This window comes from Nyctibius grandis, assembly GCF_013368605.1.
Source record: "Nyctibius grandis isolate bNycGra1 chromosome W unlocalized genomic scaffold, bNycGra1.pri SUPER_W_unloc_1, whole genome shotgun sequence".
In the NCBI taxonomy this organism is placed as follows: domain Eukaryota; kingdom Metazoa; phylum Chordata; class Aves; order Nyctibiiformes; family Nyctibiidae; genus Nyctibius; species Nyctibius grandis.
Genome location: NW_027167472.1, coordinates 7,993,767 through 8,013,771, shown reverse-complemented (window position 1 = coordinate 8,013,771; position 20,005 = coordinate 7,993,767). Strand labels below are relative to the sequence as shown.

The 20,005-nt window shown below is 45.3% G+C and overlaps 1 protein-coding gene across 1 annotated transcript in view; it reads left to right on the top strand.

Moving 5' to 3' along the window:
* The first annotated feature begins 3,229 nt into the window (after positions 1-3,229).
* Positions 3,230-20,005, top strand: part of LOC137677111 (zinc finger protein 366-like) — a 48,198-nt gene continuing 31,422 nt past the window's right edge. Inside the window, exon 1 of the mRNA XM_068424301.1 lies at positions 3,230-3,302. The gene's annotated coding sequence lies outside the window, so the exon portion shown is untranslated. The remainder of the gene's footprint in view (positions 3,303-20,005) is intronic.

The window sequence follows — 20,005 nt, the reverse complement described above, 5'->3', positions numbered from 1 at the left end:
TACTGCAACTTATCATGATGGTGTAAATGTCAGGGGACTGAAGGCTAATGAAATTTGGCAAACAGATATTACGCATTGTCCACCTTTTGGCAGGCAAAAGTATGTTCATGTTACTGTGGATACCTTTTCTGGTTATGTTGTCGCTTCTGCAGCTACAGGGGAACGGACTCAGGATGTTAAGAAACATTGGACAAGGTGCTTTGCACTTATGGGCCTCCCCAAACAAATAAAAACAGACAATGGACCCGTCTATGTATCTCAAGCAGCGGCCTTATTCCTACAACAGTGGGGTGTGTCTCACGTTACAGGTATCCCACACACCCCCACCGGACAAGCCATAAGTGAACGGACACATCAAAACTTGAAACACATGTTACAAAAACAAAAAAGGGGGAGTGTAGCCACAGCTCCTCAAGAACAATTAGATATGGCTGTGTTCACTTTAAACTTTCTAAATCGGTCATCATGTCGATTAGATACCATGGCAGTGGAATGACATTTTCAGGGTAAAGTTCCCTTTACACAAAATCCTAAGGTTTGGTATAAAGATCTGCCAGGCCCAACTGATTGGCGTGGACCAGTAGAATTGTTGACATGGGGGAGGGGATATGCTTGTGTTTTACTCCCAACAGGTCCTCGTTGCCTACCTGCGAGATGCGTGAAGCCATACCATGAGCTGGAGAAACCGCAACCAGAACCCGGTACCAGAAATGCAGACGCTGAAAGTACAGGGACCACGCAAGCGACGTAGAACAGTCAACCCAACACCAGGCATTACTTGGGGAATGCTGAAATGACTGGATGAGCACGCAAGTAGCATGCTGCGAGGGGTCTTGGGTGGTCTCTGGTGGTTGTATTCCCCCCCATAGTTGTGCTGTCTGCTGTGTGACCCCCCTTCCGCACAAGCGTGGTTAAGGCCTTTCTGTTGACACATGCAGGTGGCTCTGAGGAGAAGATACTGTTTTGGTTCTCACAGCAGTTATCTCTTTTAGAGCTTGTGAATCATGTCAATTTGGACACTACAAGGATGTTGTTCAAAGTCTTGTTTATCTTTGGCCCTTCTTTGTAATTAGTGATGCTACAGCATTATTGTATAGATATCTATGTTTATTCCTTTTTTTATATGTATTTATTGCATGCCTCTGTATATTACTCTGCTCTACACCCCACAAGCCAAATGTGCACATCCAGCTTTGCCCTCCCCAGGAGAAGCAGTCTCTTGAGCGAGGGGGTAGAATGTGGGAATATAACGGAAGATGGGCGAGGAGGATTGTAAACACGCTCAAGTGACTTGCACCTGGGGTGTGAAAAAACACGTATATCATACTAGTAACTGTTGTTTAGTCTTATGTGCTGGACAAGTAGAACATCTGCATTCAGATAACATAGGCCTGTGATAAGACTCAAGGGCACCTAATTGTTTATGCCTGAGATTCCTGCCCTGCTGTGAGAAATATCAAAGCACAGTGGAAAACTGCCGCCTGCAAGAAACCCCCAATATCCAGGCGAAGGCAGCAGGCCCGGAATCTCTCTCACTCTCTCTCTAGCAGGAACTGAACTCCGCGGTGCCTGCGTCCCGCTTGCGTGCCTTTGCCCCGGGTGCTGCTTCAGAGATCCCCTGGTTTGTGAGTCCTTCACTTTACCTGGTCTGCAATCAGAGGACTCTGAAAAGCCGAAGCCCACATCATGACCACCCTTGTCATCGAATAAACAAAAAAGGGGGAAATGTGGAAGACCCTTGGCCTGCAAACAGCTGTGCTTTACTTGGGGAGCAGAAGATTTGCTCGGGAACACTGCACTGAGAATAGTTCTTGCTTGCTTCTAAGATAAAGGAGCCGAGACCAGTTCACAGGGCCCTTTGAGGCATGAAAGAAGTAAACGTGTTGAAGGTCAGTTCTGAACACAGAGCTGAAAACAGGGAATGGTTGTTGATGTTTTGAGCCCAGGACACTGTGGCTCTTCCCAGAATGGGTGATGAGTGCTTAGCGTGTGAATGTTGATGTTATCTTGAACTGCCTAGTCTGGCTCCTGCATTGTAGCAGTTAAATAGGGTAGTAGCATAATAATAAAAAAGCCTTAGGCCTTTTGGCTTCAGGCCCTTGCATCCTCGATCTCAGAGTCTGTGCCTTCCTTGCCGCCCGCCACACCCCTCCTTACTTCTCCAAGAATTGAAAACTCTATCATTTCATGATCGCTATGCCCAAGACGACATCCAACCATCACATCACCCACAAGTCTTTCTCTGTTCGCAAACAACAGGTCCAGCAGTGCACCTTCCCTATTTGGCTCACTCACCATCTATGTCAGGAAGTTCTCTCCCACACACTCTAGGAACCTCCTAGACTGCTTCCTTTCTGCTGTGTTGTATTTCCAGCAGACATCTGGTAAGTTGAAGTCCTCCACGAGAATAAGGGCTATCGATCATGAGACTTCTCCCAGCTGCTTATAGAATATTTCATCTGCATATGTTTAATAGGGAAAGAAAGAAACAATATAAAGTATAAAATCGGTCAAGAACATAGCACATAGTTTTTGTTTTGATAAATCAGGATGCCTTCTATATTACAAGTCTTTGAGATAAAGTGCTTGTTACTGCAACTCCAATATGAAGCTATGGTCCTTACCATATTTGTGATCCCCTCTATCCCCTTTTTCATTTGATAGCATTCTGTAAATGTCCAATCTGCCATTTTCTTGTGATCACAGTAAAGAGGGTTGTTAGGATTTTTTTTACCTATATCACTGTGGAATCAAGATATTTGTATACATGTACGATAACTCCTTGTCTAGAGTAAAAGCCTGCATTAGCTTATGGCTAATTGTTCTGCATAAGATATAAGTGTCTTATTCCTCGTCACTACATGGGAAATTCAATTGCATTAATGTAGTTGCACATAACAAGCTGTAAAGTAGGTTTTATGAAGCCAATAATGCACATATAATACTTGAGGAATTCATTTTGGTTTGGTTATATTTATTTTTCCAAACATTTTGTTTGACAGAAAATGAGATTGCTATCTGCTATTTCCTTATTTTTTGCAGGAAAGCAAAGGGTTGTTGACTTCCTCTCCCCTCCCTTCCTTCCTTCTCTCTGAAGGTACTGTACTCATCTGAAAGAGAACGAAATTATTGTTCCTGTTCTCTTTCTTAAGTCATTTGAAACACTGTCCCTGCTAGTTTTCTAAGTTTACTGCAATCTCTGCACGGGGCCGGGGGGGTGGGAAGAGAGAGAGAAAGATCGATTACCAACATGAGAGAAGGTAGAGAGTTTAGGGCAAGATTTGTTCCAGCTTCAATAAGTGGTAAGTTAAGTAAAAATACTTTTATGATTAACTCTTTAGAAGTGAAATATATATGTATTGTAATTAAGAAAAGGCATTTATCAGATGATACACATTTAAGTGATAAAAAGATAATAACCATATGCATTGACAAGCAGTATATTTATGCTATAGATATCTATAGCCTGTTTTTTAGATACTGGTGCTAATAGCATTCGGTTTAATCAATGCAGACATGAAATGTTTTCCAGTGAGGCTGATAATATTCATAACATAATCTGCTGTGAATTTTGCATATAGGGCTTCTTCTAACAGAATCTTGTTACAGGCTTCACTAACTTTATCCTGAGTGTTTCGGCAAGCTTCACTGAGCCATTGATCAAATAGAGAAGCTGTGTCATATGCAAATTGATATTTTTATATATCATCTGCCACTACTGAAGTCTGCACCAACCTGTGCTATAGTGGGAGAAAAATTACTAGTGGCTTTTTTTTCCTTCAAACAGTATTGTGTTTATGATTATATGTTTTTACCTCTACTCATCCATGTATGCAATTAGTCTAGGAAAAGTGACATTTAAGACGTGCTAAGACAGTTCCAGGTTCTCACTTGAAAAAAAAAGAAGTTCATGTTGCATAGTATGTAACAACACCAAGGTTGATCATCAGCATCAGTAATAGGATGGACTCAAATGTTGTCTGTTTATTTGTCATTGACATTGTTGTAGATACCAATATTTTTCATGTTGGGCATAAATGTATCAGAACGATCAGAAGTGGTGCATAAAATGAGTGATTGAATACTCTTATGTTTCAAATACTGGAAGAGAAAATTACCCCCCCCATGCTTTTATAAAAGCAGAATGTAGAGGTGGGGGTAAGAATTAGGACAGGAGATCATTTCTCTGCAGAAGGAGAGCTTGGTCATCTTTTGACCCAGTATTTCTTCAAGCCATGGCTCTCTGAAGTACAAGGTCCTCTACAGGATGCCTGGAGCCTGGACAGAGCAGCTCCAAATGGCAGGCAGGCATTGCAGAGAGCTGGCAGGCAGCTCGAACTGCCCTTCTCCCACTCCCGCTCTCACTCCCACCAGGGTACCTGGGCTGCTCTTCTGCCCTGGAACAGCCCTCTGCTCCCACTCCTTGCTAAACCAACTAGTAGAACGGATTTTTCTTCCCCCCCCCTGTTTGGTGCCTTTCTGCAAGTTTTTCCATAGGAAGGAGTGATCTACCCCAAATTCAGCCCGATTTCTGGGTAAGTTGTAAATTCCCTTTGCTTTAAGAACAGCACATGGCTTCTACCAAAGGAGGTGAAAATAACTTGTTTCTCGAACACCATAGCTTAATGTTGCAGCTCGGTCTAATTTGGTACCAATTATTAGATTCACTTGGTGATATGTATCCCACAAAGAATTCTCTGCTAATAGCAAGAAAATTCCAGATGTTGCCGTGAAAACCACTTGCCACATCTTTTGCTTGGGATACCCGGGTTTATATTTTACATGACTAAATACTGATTCAAATTAAGTACATGATTTGGACAGCTATTTTGACAGTTATGTGTCAAACATCTGGAAAAACACTTTTAACTTCAAGTGAGAAGTAGAGGAGTCTCCTAAACATTCAAAAATATTTAAGCTCTGTATTTGTTGTGGCATTTTGCTCAAATTGCAGTGTGTTAGTCTGGGTTACAGTCACCTGGAAGTTTTGATCTGGTTAGTTCAGAAGTTCAGTTTACCATGTAGGTAAGAGCCAGTTGCAGCATTTAAGTACAGATTTTGCTTTTGAAGATACTAAACATTAATGTATTATTGATTTAGACCATGTATATGATAAATTATTTCTCTGAGAGATTGTCTGAAATACATAAATAAGAATATGTGTTCATAGTAGGTGGTCAAAAGCAGTAAATGCTATTTTTAAACTCATTCCCCAATAATGATCACACAGAAAGAGCATTTTTAAAGGAATGCTTAATAATTTGACAGTAAAAAATAGACTTTGAGTTTTGAACTTCATTCTTAGATTTCACCTTTCAGGTTTATTTTTCCTCCAAATAATAGAGTTTTGAAATCATTTGGAGTTTATTTGTTTTCACATTGTATATTTTATTGCTAGGATAACTGTAACATGATTTAGTAAAATGGTAATTTGTAACACAACTAATATCTTTCTCCAGAAGTCAGGAAGAGGAGATTTTTGGCTGGTGTTATCCTTATCCTATATTGCTGAGGTATTTATAAGCAGAGAATGGTATAGTTTGAGGCCAGATTGAATACAGATCCACTACCAGCTGTCTCCGTTTAGCCCAGGGCTAAACAATAACCAGCTGTTCTATCACCCAATGACCCCTCCCCAGCCGAGAAAGGGAATTGGGAAAAGGAGGGAGACTCATTGGTTGAAATTGAAACAGATTTAATAAAATAAGAAAACCAATATCAATACTAATGCTAATATAAAATACACAGTTATACTCAGCCCATATAGTGGTGGTGAGACCCTCCAGGGAGGGGAGGGGAGAGAGCCAGCCATCCCCAGCAAACTTTCCACTTTATAGTGAACATGACATTTATGGTATAGAATATACCTGTGGGCCAGCCTGGGTCAGCTGCCCTGGCTTTCACTCGTCCTAGCTTTAGCACCTGGCTAACTCAAAACTGCTGATGGCCTTGATCACCATGGAAACCTGCATACCATGGTCGGCCATCAACTAAAACAAAATGTAAGAAAATTGATTCTACGATTCTATCCCAGCAAAACCAGAACACCAGTTTATGGCACAAATTAAACGTTTGTGAAATCAGTTTTCAGTTATTCACTTCAATGTTATTAAAAAAAATTCATTGAAGCAATAAAAAAAAAGAATGAAAAGAGAGATGCTCTGTTTATTTTGCTTAAAGTCTTATTGCTGCTATTGCTAAGAGCCATATTTATGTATATAGCATACATAACAAAAGGTCAGTCAATTCCCACAGATTTATTCACAATTCCCACAGAATTATTCAAAGCCATTATTTCCATTTGATTTGTTCTCAATTATAATGAAAATATAGACAGATTTTGCTTTTGTTCTGAAAAATAAAACCAAAACTACACCAATGATGGTAAAGATAATATGGAAACAAGATGTACGGAAATCCCAAGTTAACAGGTCCGATTCAAAAAGCACAGAAATTGATAGAAGTCTTTCTGTAAATGTCAGTTGGCTTTTTATACTTAGGACCAGGTTCTTTAATGGTGAAAACTGTTGAAAATCTGAGTTTTGGATGCAGAATACTAGCACAGAGTTACATTCCCAGTAACATTTTTGAGTCTATAATATGTATTTTTGACCAGAAGAGAATTTGAATCTTTGAATTTTAAGGAGTTTTAAGTGTTTTCTCGTTCTTCTGGAAGAAGTAGAGGGATGAATCATGTTAGAATACAGTTTACCCCAGATAGCACTTATATTGTTTCCAACCTTTGATATTGCAAAGCCTCAATGATGCAGAAAGACATCTATCTGAATGGACATCACTCAGATACATCAGCAGAATTTTACCCTGAGAAACAAAAGAAGTAAATGCTGCATAAGATAATAGGGCTTTTGTACACTGATGGTTTAAGGATACAAGCAAGGCAAATGTGTGTAAGGATAGGTAGCCTCTTATTAGTTGATGAGAAATAATCCATAGCTTCTGAGCACTAATGAATGTTCCCCAGTAGTAACTGATCTAATGAAAAAACCTGCTCCTTCAAAAGGACCTTGCAAGTGCTGTGTAGACTGCTACAGATAGTTGTAAAATTATTCATTTGTTTGATGGACTAATTCTATACCTCAGCCACTTTTTAAAAACAGACAAACTGTTAAAACCAACTGAATGTTTTCTTCTTAAATTCAGTAGTTTTCCCCATTCTAGTTTACCATCCCAGAAGACCAATGAAGGAATGTCAGCTTGGAGAAGAAAGAATTATAGACACACAAATAATGTGAAGCCTTTAAAAAGAAAGAAAAAAGTCTGAAAAAAAGATGACTTATGGCTATCCTCTTTCTTGCTGAAAAACTAATATTCTGAAACTGAGACTGCAGCTCTCCAATGCTGTAAAAAATGCAATAGAATTTTATGGATGATATTCAGGTTTTCATCCAGTAAAGAGGTCTAAGTTAATACTTACTGGTTATTTAAAACACTCACTAAACTGCATGCTGGATGTCTGATTTTTCTTTATATCTATCTGGCAGGGACCAGTCCTTCTTGCCTGGTTTCTAACATACTAATGATCCAATGAAAAATATTATTTAATCTTTGTTTTAGTTCCTTCCAAACTTAATACCTTTGTGAGTTGTTTTTGTAAAACAAATGGTTTTATACTAGCATTACCCTGATCTTGATAAGCAAAACAGCATTTTCCTTCTAAAACAACACTTGATGTATTGTAAAGTCTTCCACTGACACTGGAAGCAATTAAGCTAAGCAATCAAAAAAAGAAAATTTTCATGCTCTGGAAGTTACAGGAAGAAATTATGTGAATATTTGCATTTTCTTTTCTTTCACTCCTTATTTCCTGCTTCATATGTTAGAAAGATATTATTATTTGAATAAAGGATAAAAAAATGATTATTCTTACTTTCTCTCCCCTCCCTCTTCTACTGTGAAAGCTAAAGCATTGACACATTTTCCTTCTACTTTGTGGATGTGCATGAATTCAAGTGTATGAATTTTGGTTTGATTTAAAAGAAAAAACTTAGGATAAAGTCTTTTTCCTGAAAACCTATTTTCCCCTTGCCAATATTAATAAAAAGTAAACCTGAAAACATCCAACTTAACAACTGCGTATACTTAACACCAGAATTCTGGGAACGCTGAAAAACACAAATGGTCATTGAATCTGAAAGTTCATTTAATTACAAAAAGCTACAAGGTAAACCGAGTCTCATACATCGATAAGATCACTTCAACAAATTAGAGAAAGATGCAACTGATTTGAAATTGAAAGCAAGGCTATGAGAAGGGTTATACATTTTAGTTGATATTCTTAGACAATGTTGTACTACAAGGAATACTAATGCATGGCAAGCAGGGCGAGCAGAGTAGGTGGGCAGGAAGGTATGGTTTCCACTCGGCGGGGCCCTAAGTCCTCTGCGGGTGCCAGAAAGGACATGGCAACCCAAACAGACCTGCCGTGGAAGCATGTGGAGGTCCAGGTGGCAGGCTGCAGGGAGTGCCAGAGCCTGGCCCTGGCACTCAAGGGTAACGGAGACCTCGCCTGTGTGAGGTGTGAACAGGTCGATGACCTGATCTCCTTGGTGGCACGACTCAAGGAGGAGATGGAAAGGTTAAGGAGCACAAGAGCATCCCAGAAAGAGGTTGGCGGGCAGTGCTGTTCCCTGCCTGTCCTGGGGAAAACGGACAGGTCTAATGCTCCTCGGGTAGTGGAGGATCCTCTTCCTCCTCCACAAGGAGCAGGAGGAGACTTAGGGGATGGGGGGGAATGGAGGCAGGTCCCTACTCGGGGTGGCAGGCGAATCCCATCCCGACCTTCCTCCCCTCCCTGCATCCCCCTGAAGAATACGTATGAGGTGCTGGAGCCTGAGCGTCTTCCTGAGCGTCAGGAAGACACGAATCTAGGTGAAGGACCTTCTAAGGGGCTACGTAAACAGAAGCAACCAACTACAAAGGTTGCAACCAGCTCCAAAAAGGAGAAAAGAAAAGTAATTGTTATAGGTGACTCCCTGCTAAGGGGAACAGAGGGCCCCATATGCAGGCCAGACCCGACTCACAGGGAAGTCTGCTGCCTCCCTGGGGCTCGGGTAAGGGATGTTGCCAGGAGGCTTCCTGAACTGGTGAGGCCCTCTGACTACTACCCACTATTAGTATTCCAGGTGGGTAGGGATGAGATTGAAGGGAGAAGTGCCAGGGCAATCAAAAGGGACTTCAGGGCCCTGCGGCGTTTGGTGAAGGGGGTAGGTGCACAGGTTATATTCTCCTCAATCCCTTTGGTGTTTGGTGAAAATAGGGAAAGGACTGTGAAAATACAACAGATTAATACGTGGCTAAGAGACTGGTGCCGTAGGTGGGATTTTGGGTTCTTTGACCACAGGGTGGCTTTCATGGCACTGGGCCTGCTTATGCCGGATGGGGAACACCTGAGTCAGAAGGGGAAAAGGGTTATGGCCCAGAAGTTGGCAGGGCTGGTCAAGAGGTCTTTAAACTAGGTCTGATGGGGGAGGGGGATAAGACCAGGGCAACCACAAATGAACCTAGGGGCGACAGGCCTGCATCGGGGGCAAGGCCGCTAGCCCAGCTGAAGTGCATTTACACCAATGCACGCAGTATGGGCAACAAACAGGAAGAGCTAGAAGCCACTGTACAGCAGGAAGGTTATGATGTGGTTGCCATCACAGAAACATGGTGGGATGACTCTCATGACTGGAGTGCTGCTATGGATGGCTATAAGCTCTTTAAGCGGGACAGGCGAAGCAGGAGAGGCGGTGGGGTAGCGCTGTATGTTAGGGAGTGCTTGGACTGTGTCGAAATTGAGGAAGATGGTGAGGATGACAAGGTTGAATATCTATGGGTAAAGATCAGGGGGAAGGTCGGCAGGGCGGACATTACGGTGGGAGTCTGTTATAGACCACCCAACAAGGATGAGCAGGTGGACGAGGTGTTCTATAAGAGGCTGTCAGAAACCACCCGGTCGCCGGCCCTTGTACTCGTGGGCGACTTCAACTTGCCGGATGTCTGCTGGAAATGCAACATGGCAGAGAGGAAGCAATCTAGGAGGTTCCTCGAATGTGTGGAGGACAACTTCCTCATGCAAGTGGTGAATGAGCCCACTAGAGGAGGGGCCCTGCTTGACCTGTTGTTTGTGAACAGAGAAGGACTAGTGGGAGATGTGAGGGTCGGTGGCCATCTTGGGAATAGTGACCACGAAATGTTAGAGTTTTCGATAGTGGGGGAAGTAAGGAGGGGCAAGAGCAGAACTTCTGCCTTAGATTTCCGGCGGGCAGACTGTAGCCTGTTTAGGAGGTTGGTGGACAGAGTCCCTTGGGAGTCGGTCCTGAAGGGCAAAGGAGTCCAGGAAGGCTGGACGTGCTTTAAAAAGGAATTGCTAAATATTCAGGAGCAGGCTGTCCCGGTGTGTAGGAAGACAAGCCGTCGGGGAAAAAGACCGGCCTGGTTAAACAGAGAACTTAGGCTAGAACTTAAGGAGAAAAAGAGAGCCTACTTGCTCTGGAAGAAGGGTCGGGTAACTTGGGAGGTCTATAGGGACGTTGCCAGGTTGTGTAGGGAGAAGATTAGAAGGGCCAAAGCTCAATTAGAGCTTGATTTGGCTGCTGCAGTCAAAGATAACAAAAAAAGCTTCTACAAATACATTAACAGCAAAAGGAGGGTCAAGGAGAGCCTCCACCACTTGCTGAATGAGGAGGGTAGTGTAGTGTCAGGGGATGAGGAAAAGGCAGAGGTGCTCAATGCCTTCTTTGCCTCGGTCTTTAATGTCAAGACCGGTTGTCCTCAGGAGACTCGGCCCCCAGAGCCTGAAGTTAGGGACGGGGGGCTGTGTGAACCTCCCGTAATCCAGGAGGAGACGGTTAGTGACCTGCTGTGCCAGTTGGACACCCACAAGGCTATGGGCCCGGATGGGATTCACCCCAGAGTAATGAAGGAACTGGCAAGTGAACTTGCCAAACCACTCTCGATTATCTACCAGCAGTCCTGGTTAACTGGAGAAGTTCCAGCTGACTGGAAATTAGCAAATGTAATGCCCATCTACAAGAAGGGCCGGAAGGATGATCCAGGGAACTATAGGCCTGTCAGCCTGACCTCGGTGCCAGGCAAGGTGATGGAACAGATCATCCTGAGTGCCATTATATGGCACATGCAGGACAATCGGGGCATCGGGGCCAGCCAACATGGATTCATGAAAGGCAGGTCCTGCTTGACCAACCTGGTCTCCTTCTATGACCAAGTGACCCGCTTAGTAGATGAGGGCAGGGCTGTGGCTGTAGTCTATCTAGACTTCAGTAAGGCATTCGACACTGTCTCCCACAGCATCCTCCTAGACAAACTGGCTGCCCGGGGCTTGGATGGGTGGACTCTTCGATGGGTTAAAAACTGGCTGGATGGCCGAGCCCAGAGAGTGGTGGGGAATGGGGCAAAGTCCAGCTGGCGGCCGGTCACTAGCGGTGTTCCCCAGGGCTCAGTTCTGGGGCCGGTGCTGTTCAATATCTTTAGAGATGATCTAGACGTAGGGATTGAGTGCACCCTCAGTAAATTTGCAGATGACACCAAGCTGGGTGGCAGTGTCGATCTGCTGGAGGGTAGGAAGGCCCTACAGAGGGATCTGGACAGGTTAGATAGATGGGCCGAGACCAATGGCATGAGGTTCAACAAGAACAAGTGCCGGGTCTTACACTTCGGCCACAACAACCCCATGCAGCGCTACAGGCTGGGGGAAGAGTGGCTAGAAAGTGGCCCAGTGGAAAGAGACCTGGGGGTGCTGATGGACAGCCGGCTAAACATGAGCCAGCAGTGTGCCCAGGTGGCCAAGAAGGCCAATGGCATCCTGGCCTCTATTAGGAACAGTGTAGCCAGCCGGTCTAGGGAAGTGATCGTCCCTCTGTACTCGGCACTGGTGAGGCCGCATCTTGAATCCTGTGTCCAGTTCTGGGCCCCGCACTTCAAGAAAGATGTTGAGGTGTTGGAGCGAGTCCAGAGGAGGGCAACCAAGGTGGTGAAAGGTCTGGAGGGTCTGACCTACGAGGAACGGCTGAGGGAGCTGGGGGTGTTTAGCCTGGAGAAGAGGAGGCTCCGAGGTGACCTTATTGCAGTCTACAACTACCTGAAGGGAGGTTGTAGTGAAGTGGGAGTCGGCCTCTTCTCCCAGGCAACTAGCGATAGGACAAGAGGACATAGCCTCAAGCTTCGCCAGGGGAGGTTCAGGTTGGACATTAGGAAGCATTTCTTTTCAGAAAGGGTCATTAGCCATTGGAAGTGGCTGCCCAGGAAGGTGGTGGAGTCACCATCTCTGGAGGTGTTTAAAAAAAGACTGGACATGGCACTTAGTGCCATGGTCTAGTTGACACGGTGGTGTTAGGTTAAATGTTGGACTCTGTGATCCCTGAGGTCTCTTCCAACCTGATTGATTGATTCTGTGATTAACCATGCAGTCCTCTGTTTGGAGGCCTGATGAATAGAAATGACCTAATTTCTCTACATAGAAAGAATTTCACAGGGTGGTGTTCCCAGGGTGGAGGAGCAGGTGTGACAGGTCTGGGATGGGAGCATGTGTCTTCACCCCTTGTCAGGGAGCAGCTTATTCTGATACCAGGTGCTCTGATAAGCCACAAGTGTGTTGAATGGGAGTGTGTCTTAGTTTAGCCCACATCCAGGGCTAAACAGTAACAGTTTTTCTCTCACCCAATGTCCCTTCCTCAACCAAGGAAGGAAATTCGGAAAAAGAGGGAGACTCATGGGTTAAATTTAAACAGATTTAATAAAATAAACCAATATAAATGTTAACACAGAAGTATATTTAGTTATATTATGAGCCAGCAGTGTGCCCAGCTACAGAGTTGTAGCAAGTTGTCCAGAAATACCAATCATTTGTAATGAGTAAAAGGAGAAGCCAGAAGAGAGGAGAGCAGAAACATCCCCACCTCTTTTTAGCAAGCCCTCCCTTTTATAGTGAACTTGATTGTTAATGCTATAGAACACACCTGTGGGCCAGCCTGGGGCAGCTGCCCTGGATTTAACTGCTAATGGCCTTGATCACCATGGCTGGCCACAAACTGAAACCATATCCCAGTGAAACCAAGACACCCCTTAAGAAAAGGAAGAAATTTGTCTTATTGGCATCACTTCATAACAGCCAAATCCTAAATCTTGTTCTCAACTACACCCCAGATTTTCCATAATGGTTTCAGTACAATGTGGATGATGTCAGGGAGAGAACGACATAGTTGCCATTACTGAAACATGGTGGGATGAATCCCATGACTGGAGTGCGGCTATCGATGGCTACAGGCTGTTCAGAAGGGACAGTCGAGGAAGGAGGGGTGGAGGGATTGCCCTCTACATCAAGAAATGGATAGAGGGTGAAGAGCTGTCTCTGAAGAATAGCCACGTCAGGTTGAAAGCTTATGGGTAAGAATTAGAGACCGAGGCAACAAAGGGAACCTTGTGGTTGGTGTCTACTACAGGCCACCCGATCAAGAGGAGCCTATTGATGAAGCCTTCTTACTCCAGCTACAGGAGGCATCGTGCTCACAGGCTCTCGTCCTGCTGGGGGGACTTCAACCACCCCGACATCTGCTGGAAAAGTAGCACAGCAAGCTGTAGGCAATCCAGGAGACTCCTGGAGTGCATCGAGGATAACTTCTTAGGCCAGGTAATAGACAGCCCTACCAGTGGGGATGCAACACTGGACCTGATGGTCACCAACGCAAGTGAGCTAATCAGAGACATCAAGACTGGAGGCAGCCTGGGCTGCAGTGATCATGCACTGGTGGAATTTTTAGTCCTGAGGGATATGGGTCAGGCGAAGAGTAAAGTCAGGACCCTGAATTTTAGGAAAGTAAACTTCCAGCTGTTCAAGGAGTTAGTCAATAGGACCCCCTGAGAAACTGCCCTCAGGGACAAGGGAGCAGAACAGAGCTGGCAGATCTTTAAGGACGCTTTCCATAGAGTGCAAGAGCTCTTGATCCCCAGGTGTAAGAAATCAGGAAAGGAAGGCAAGAGACCAGCATGGCTGAGTCAAGACCTGCTGGTCAAACTGAAGGGCAAGAAGGAAACGCACAGGCAGTGGAAGCAGGGACAGGTACCCTGAGAAGAGTATAGGGACGCTGCCCGGTTGTGTAGGGATGGGGTCAGGAAGGCCAAGGCGGGGCTGAAGCTGAACTTGGCAAGGGACGCAAAGAATAATAAGGGCTTCTATAGGTATGTCAGCCAGAAGAGGAAGGTCAAAGGAAGTGTACCTCCCCAATGAATATGACTCACAAACTGGTGAAAATGGACGAGGAGAAGGCTGAGGTACTCAACAACTGTTTTGCCTCAGTCTTCACTGGCAACCTCTCTTCCCACACCTCTCGAGTGGATGGACCGCAAGGCAGGGACTGGGGGAGCAAAGTCCCTCCCACTGTAAGAGAAGATCAGGTTCGTGACCACCTGAGGAACCTGAACATGCATAAGTCTATGGGGCCTGACGAGATGCATCACAGAGTCCTGAGGGAATTGGCTGATCACAGAATCACAGAATCAACCAGGTTGGAAGAGACCTCAGGGATCATCGAGTCCAACCGTTGCCCCTACACCACCATGGCAACTAGACCAGGGCACTAAGTGCCATGTCCAGTCTTTTCTTAAACACATCCAGAGATGGTGACTCCACCACCTCCCTGGGCAGCCACTTCCAATGGCTAATGACCCTTTCTGTAAAGAAATTCTTCCTGATGTCCAACCTGAACCTCCCCTGGCGAAGCTTGAGGCTGTGCCCTCTTGTCCTATCGCTAGTTGCCCGGGAGAAGAGGCCAACTCCCACTTCACTACAACCTCCCTTCAGGTAGTTGTAGACTGCAATAAGGTCACCTCGGAGCCTCCTCTTCTCCAGGCTAAACAACCCCAGCTCCCTCAGCCGTTCCTCGTAGGTCAGACGCTCCAGACCCTTCACCAGCTTGGTCGCCCTCCTCTGGACTCGCTCCAACACCTCAACATCTTTCTTGAAGTGCGGGGCCCAGAACTGGACACAGGATTCAAGGTGCGGCCTCACCAGTGCCGAGTACAGAGGGACGATCACTTCCCTAGACCGGCTGGCTACACTATTCCTAATAGAGGCCAGGATGCCATTGGCCTTCTTGGCTACCTGGGCACACTGCTGGCTCATGTTTAGCCGTCTGTCGAGCAGCACCCCCAGGTCTCTTTCCGCCGGGCCGCTTTCTAACCACTCTTCCCCCAGCCTGTAGAGCTGCATGGGGTTGTTGTGGCCGAAGTGTAAGACCCGGCACTTGTTCTTGTTGAACCTCATGCCGTTGGTCTCGGCCCATCTATCCAACCTGTCCAGATCCCTCTGTAGGGCCTTCCTACCCTCCAGCAGATCGACACTCCCACCCAGCTTGGTGTCATCTGCAAATTTACTGAGGGTGCACTCAATCCCTACGTCTAGATCACCTCTAAAGATATTGAACAGCACCGGCCCCAGAACTGAGCCCTGGGGAACACCGCTAGTGACCGGCCGCCAGTTGGACTTTGCCCCATTCACCACCACTCTCTGGGCTCGGCCATCCAGCCAGTTTTTAACCCATCAAAGAGTCCACCCATCCAAGCCCCGGGCAGCCAGTTTGTCTAGGAGGATGCTGTAGGAGACAGTGTCGAATGCCTTACTGAAGTCTAGATAGACTACATCCACAGCCCTGCCCTCATCTACTAAGCGGGTCACTTGGTCATAGAAGGAGACCAGGTTGGTCGAGCAGGACCTGCCTTTCATGAATCCATGTTGGCTGGCCCCGATGCCCCGATTGTCCTGCATGGGCCGTGTAATGGCACTCAGGATGATCTGTTCCATCACCTTGCCTGGCACCGAGGTCAGGCTGACAGGCCTATAGTTGCCTGATGTAGCTGCCAAGCCACTCTCCATGACATTTGAAAAGTCATGACAGTCAGGTGACATCCCTGGTGACTGGAAAAAGAGAAACCTCGCACCCATTTTTAAAAAGGGTAGAAAGGAGGACCCATGGGAGACTACTGACCTGTCAGCCTCCCCTCTGTGCCTGGGAAGATCATGGAACAGATCCTCCTAGAAGCTATGTTAAGGCACATGGAGGACAGGGAGGGGATTTGAGACAGCCAGCATGGCTTCACCAAGGGCAAGTGCTGCCTGACCAACCTAGTGGCCTTCTATGATGGAGTGACTACATCAGTGGACAAGGGAAGAGCTACGGATGTCATCTAGCTGGACTTCTGTAAGGCATTTGACACAGTCCCCACAACATCCTTCTCTCTAAATTGGAGAGATATGGATTTGATGTGTGGACTGTTTGGTGGATGAGGAATTGGCTGGATGGCCACATCCAGAGATGGTAGTGGTCAACGGCTCAATGTCCAGATGGAGATCGGTGATAAGTGGTGTCGCTCAGGGGTCTGTATTGGGACCACTACTGTTTAATATCTTCATCAATGACATAGTGGGATAGAGTGCACCCTCAGCAAATTTGCAGACAATACCAAGCTGAGTGGTGCAGTTGACACACCTGAGGGACCTGGACAAGCTCAGGAAGTGGGCCCATGGGAACCTCATGAGGTTCAACAAGGCCAAGTGCAATGTCCTGCACCTGGGCCGGGGCAATCCCTGATATCCATACAGGCTGGGAGATGAAGGGATTGAGAACAGCCCTGAGGAGAAGGACTTGGGGGTACTGGTGGATGAAAAGCTGGACATGAGCCGGCAACGTGCCCTCGCAGCCCAGAAAGCGAACCGTATCCTGGACTGCATCAGAAGAAGCGTGGACAGCAGGTCGAGGGAGGTGATTCTGCCCCTCTGCTTCCACTTTGGTGGGACCCCACCTGGAGTACTGCGTCCAGCTCTGGAGGCCTCAGCACGGGAAAGACATGGACCTGTTGGAGCAGGTCCAGAGGAGGGCCACAAAAATGATCAGAGAGATGGAACACCTCTCCTATGAGGAAAGGCTGAGAGAGTTGGGGTTGTTCAGCCTGGAGAAGAGAAGGCTCTGGGCAGACCTTTTTGGAGCCTTTCAGTACTTAAAGGGGGTTTATAAGAAAGATGGGGACAAACTTTTTAGCAGGGCCTGTAGTGATAGGACAAGGGGTAATGGTTTTAAACTAAAAGAGGGTAGATTCAGACTAGATGTAAGGAAGAAATTCTTTATGATGAGGGTGGTGAACCACTGGCACAGGTTGCCCAGAGATGATGTAGATGCCCCATCCCTGGAAACATTCAAGGTCAGGTTGGACAGGGCTCTAAGCAACCCGATCTAGTTGAAGATGTCCCTGCCCATGGCAGGGGTGTTGGAACTAGATGACCTTTAAAGGTCCCTTCCAACCCAAACTATTCTATGATTCTGTGTCTTAAAATAAAGTGTAATTCAGAGGTACATAGCCATGGGTTTTTTTCAGTGATTAACTGTTTTATCATATACATTCAACTTCCTTGCTTCCACTGCAAGATAACTCCTCTTGAAAAAGCAGCCATCTTTCAAGGAAAACATTGTGGTCAAGCAGAAGAATTGGAAAACTTTCAGGAATAATGCATACAACTGCATTCTTTCTCAGTCTAGAAGGGAAATGATCAGGTAGAATGCGAGCAGCGGAGGAACAACACGCAGACAACTCATTATGAGTGATAAAGCATGCGTCACTTTATTAGCCCAGACAGCATCTATTTATACAGTGGATTTTAATTATGCCTACTAGTCAACTATTGATTGGCTGAAGCTCTACAAGTTACTTTTGCATATCCCTCCTACTTGCGGTTAGCCAGCTGTGCTTCTTTCTCATTCTCACGGCTCTCACTCCCCCTTTAGTTAGTTGTTTACGATCCCTGTCAAGGTCTCAGTATCCTTGCCGTTCTGCTATCATCAGCATGAATTGCAGTTTCGGCCAGGGCCTGAGGCCTAGTCTTGCTCGCCTCAGAATCTGCTCTGCTCGTACAGTTGTTCCAATGAGCCATGACCTTTGTCATGCAGCCAATCCCCAACAATAGAACTTCATCATGAATTCAGTCTAAGAGCCTGTGTTTTAGAAATGGGAACAAGTCCTTCAGTTATCTTCTTGGCAATATATTGCCTCTGGCTGACAAAAGCTCCTATTTTAGAACGTATACAGCCAAGAGCTGGGAGCTGCTGACTCTCAGAAATGTCTTTCTCAAGGTGATGTAGTTCCCAGCTGTGCACCATTCAAGATCAGTCCACTCCACCTTTGCAGCCATAGAAGTTCCTATAATAAAAGTCGAACCTGGTTGCAATTTCTATAATGGTGGTCATGCAGATGAGTTGAACTTAGCAAGTCACTTCACTTCTGCAGTGGGTAGAGCAGAAAGGCATGCAGCCCTTGTATAGCCCTGTTGTCTATAAATTGGAAAGTGTTACAGGACAGCTAGACAATCCTTATCAAGAAAGAGACGAATGGTTACATATCAAGAGCATTCCAGGCAAATGGAACAAAGGAGACATTTTCATCAGAGCTCAACTCCCAGCAGATAACATCATAACCACAAAAAATGATGTCTACTGGAAGTATGCAGTCCAGAATTCCCTTACAGACCTCATAAGGGAAAGTGTCAGAGGTTTCCTCAGGAAAGGAACTCACTGCAAACATTCTGGTGTCTGAATGGTTAACCCAAACACTTTCAACCACACCTTCACTGCAGCCAATTTATTCACTTCTACAATCTCACTTCTCATTGGAGCAAAAGCAACTGTCAACAACCACAGCCAGGTAGAAAGGAGTAGAGTTCCCCAGAATGGCAATGCTATTTGGGAATAATTCGTAATGTAAATCCCTTTTCTTGCATTCTTCCTAGAAAGTGGAGAATATTTCATTACAATGAGGCCTTGACACTGTGCCTGGTCACGTAGTCACACTAAGCTAATTCACAAGCACCCGCAGCTAATTCATGTTAGAATAGCAAAGAACTCATCTAAAACTGTAAGTGACCAGTCAGAGGAACTGAAAACAAAACTATTACTGAGATAAGGAGGCAGTGCCAAGTGACCCAAGCAAAAGGATTAGATGATAGTCCTCCCTACTGCAGAACATAATGCAGCTGGGTCTAAGACACTTATAAAGAGGCTCCAAGGGAAAAATTAAAAGTGAAATAACAACCTTCATTGTGAAGCACCTTGCTTTTCAAACAGAAGCTATTTTCACACTATTTACATTGGCACCATTTTGGGAACAGACAGTAACAGCCTTTGTTTTTTAATAGCTTTGAAAATGCTTTATAGAAATTTGCTCTCATAACCAAGTTATTTCCCATTTTCGAAGGATTAGCTGCCTTATTTTGCTTTGAATAGAGGCCCAGAAGTCCTGTAGAGACATTGCCTGTGTCCTGGACCTTGGGACACTCATTTTCTTTTTTCCTCCTTCCTAATCTGAGTCTACCTTTTTCTTGCAATGCTGTGGGGAAAAAAGTATCTTATTGCAGCTTTTCAGTACTTAAAGGGGGTTTATAAGAAAGATCCTTACGATGAGGGTGGTGAAACACTGGCACAGGTTGCCCAGAGAGGTGGTAGATGCCCCATTGTCCTGCTTTCGCTGGGATAGAATCATAGAATCAATTTTCTATTCAGAAAAGCTGCATTTTTGAGAAGACTGCAGCACCCAATACAGCAGGAACAAAGGTGATAAGACAGTTTGTTTTAGTTCCTAGCCAGCCATGGTATGCAGCTTTCCATGGTGATCAAGGCCATCAGCAGTTTTGAGTTAGCCAGGTGCTTAAGCTGTGACGAGCAAAAGCCAGGACAGCTGACCCAGGCTGGCCCACAGGTGTATTCTATACCATAAACGTCAGGCTCACTATAAATTGTGAAGTTTGGTAAGGATAGGGTTTCTATCCAGTGGTTGCTGTTGTTGGAGGGGCTTACCTGTCATTATGCTCCTGAGGCCTACTCTTCTCTTTCTTGTGAGTGTTGCACAGTGTCTGACATCCAGCATTTGTTGGGTGAGTATAACTGTATCTACTTAGTATTAATCTTAGTTTTGTCATTTTATTAAATCTTTTTCTATTTTAACC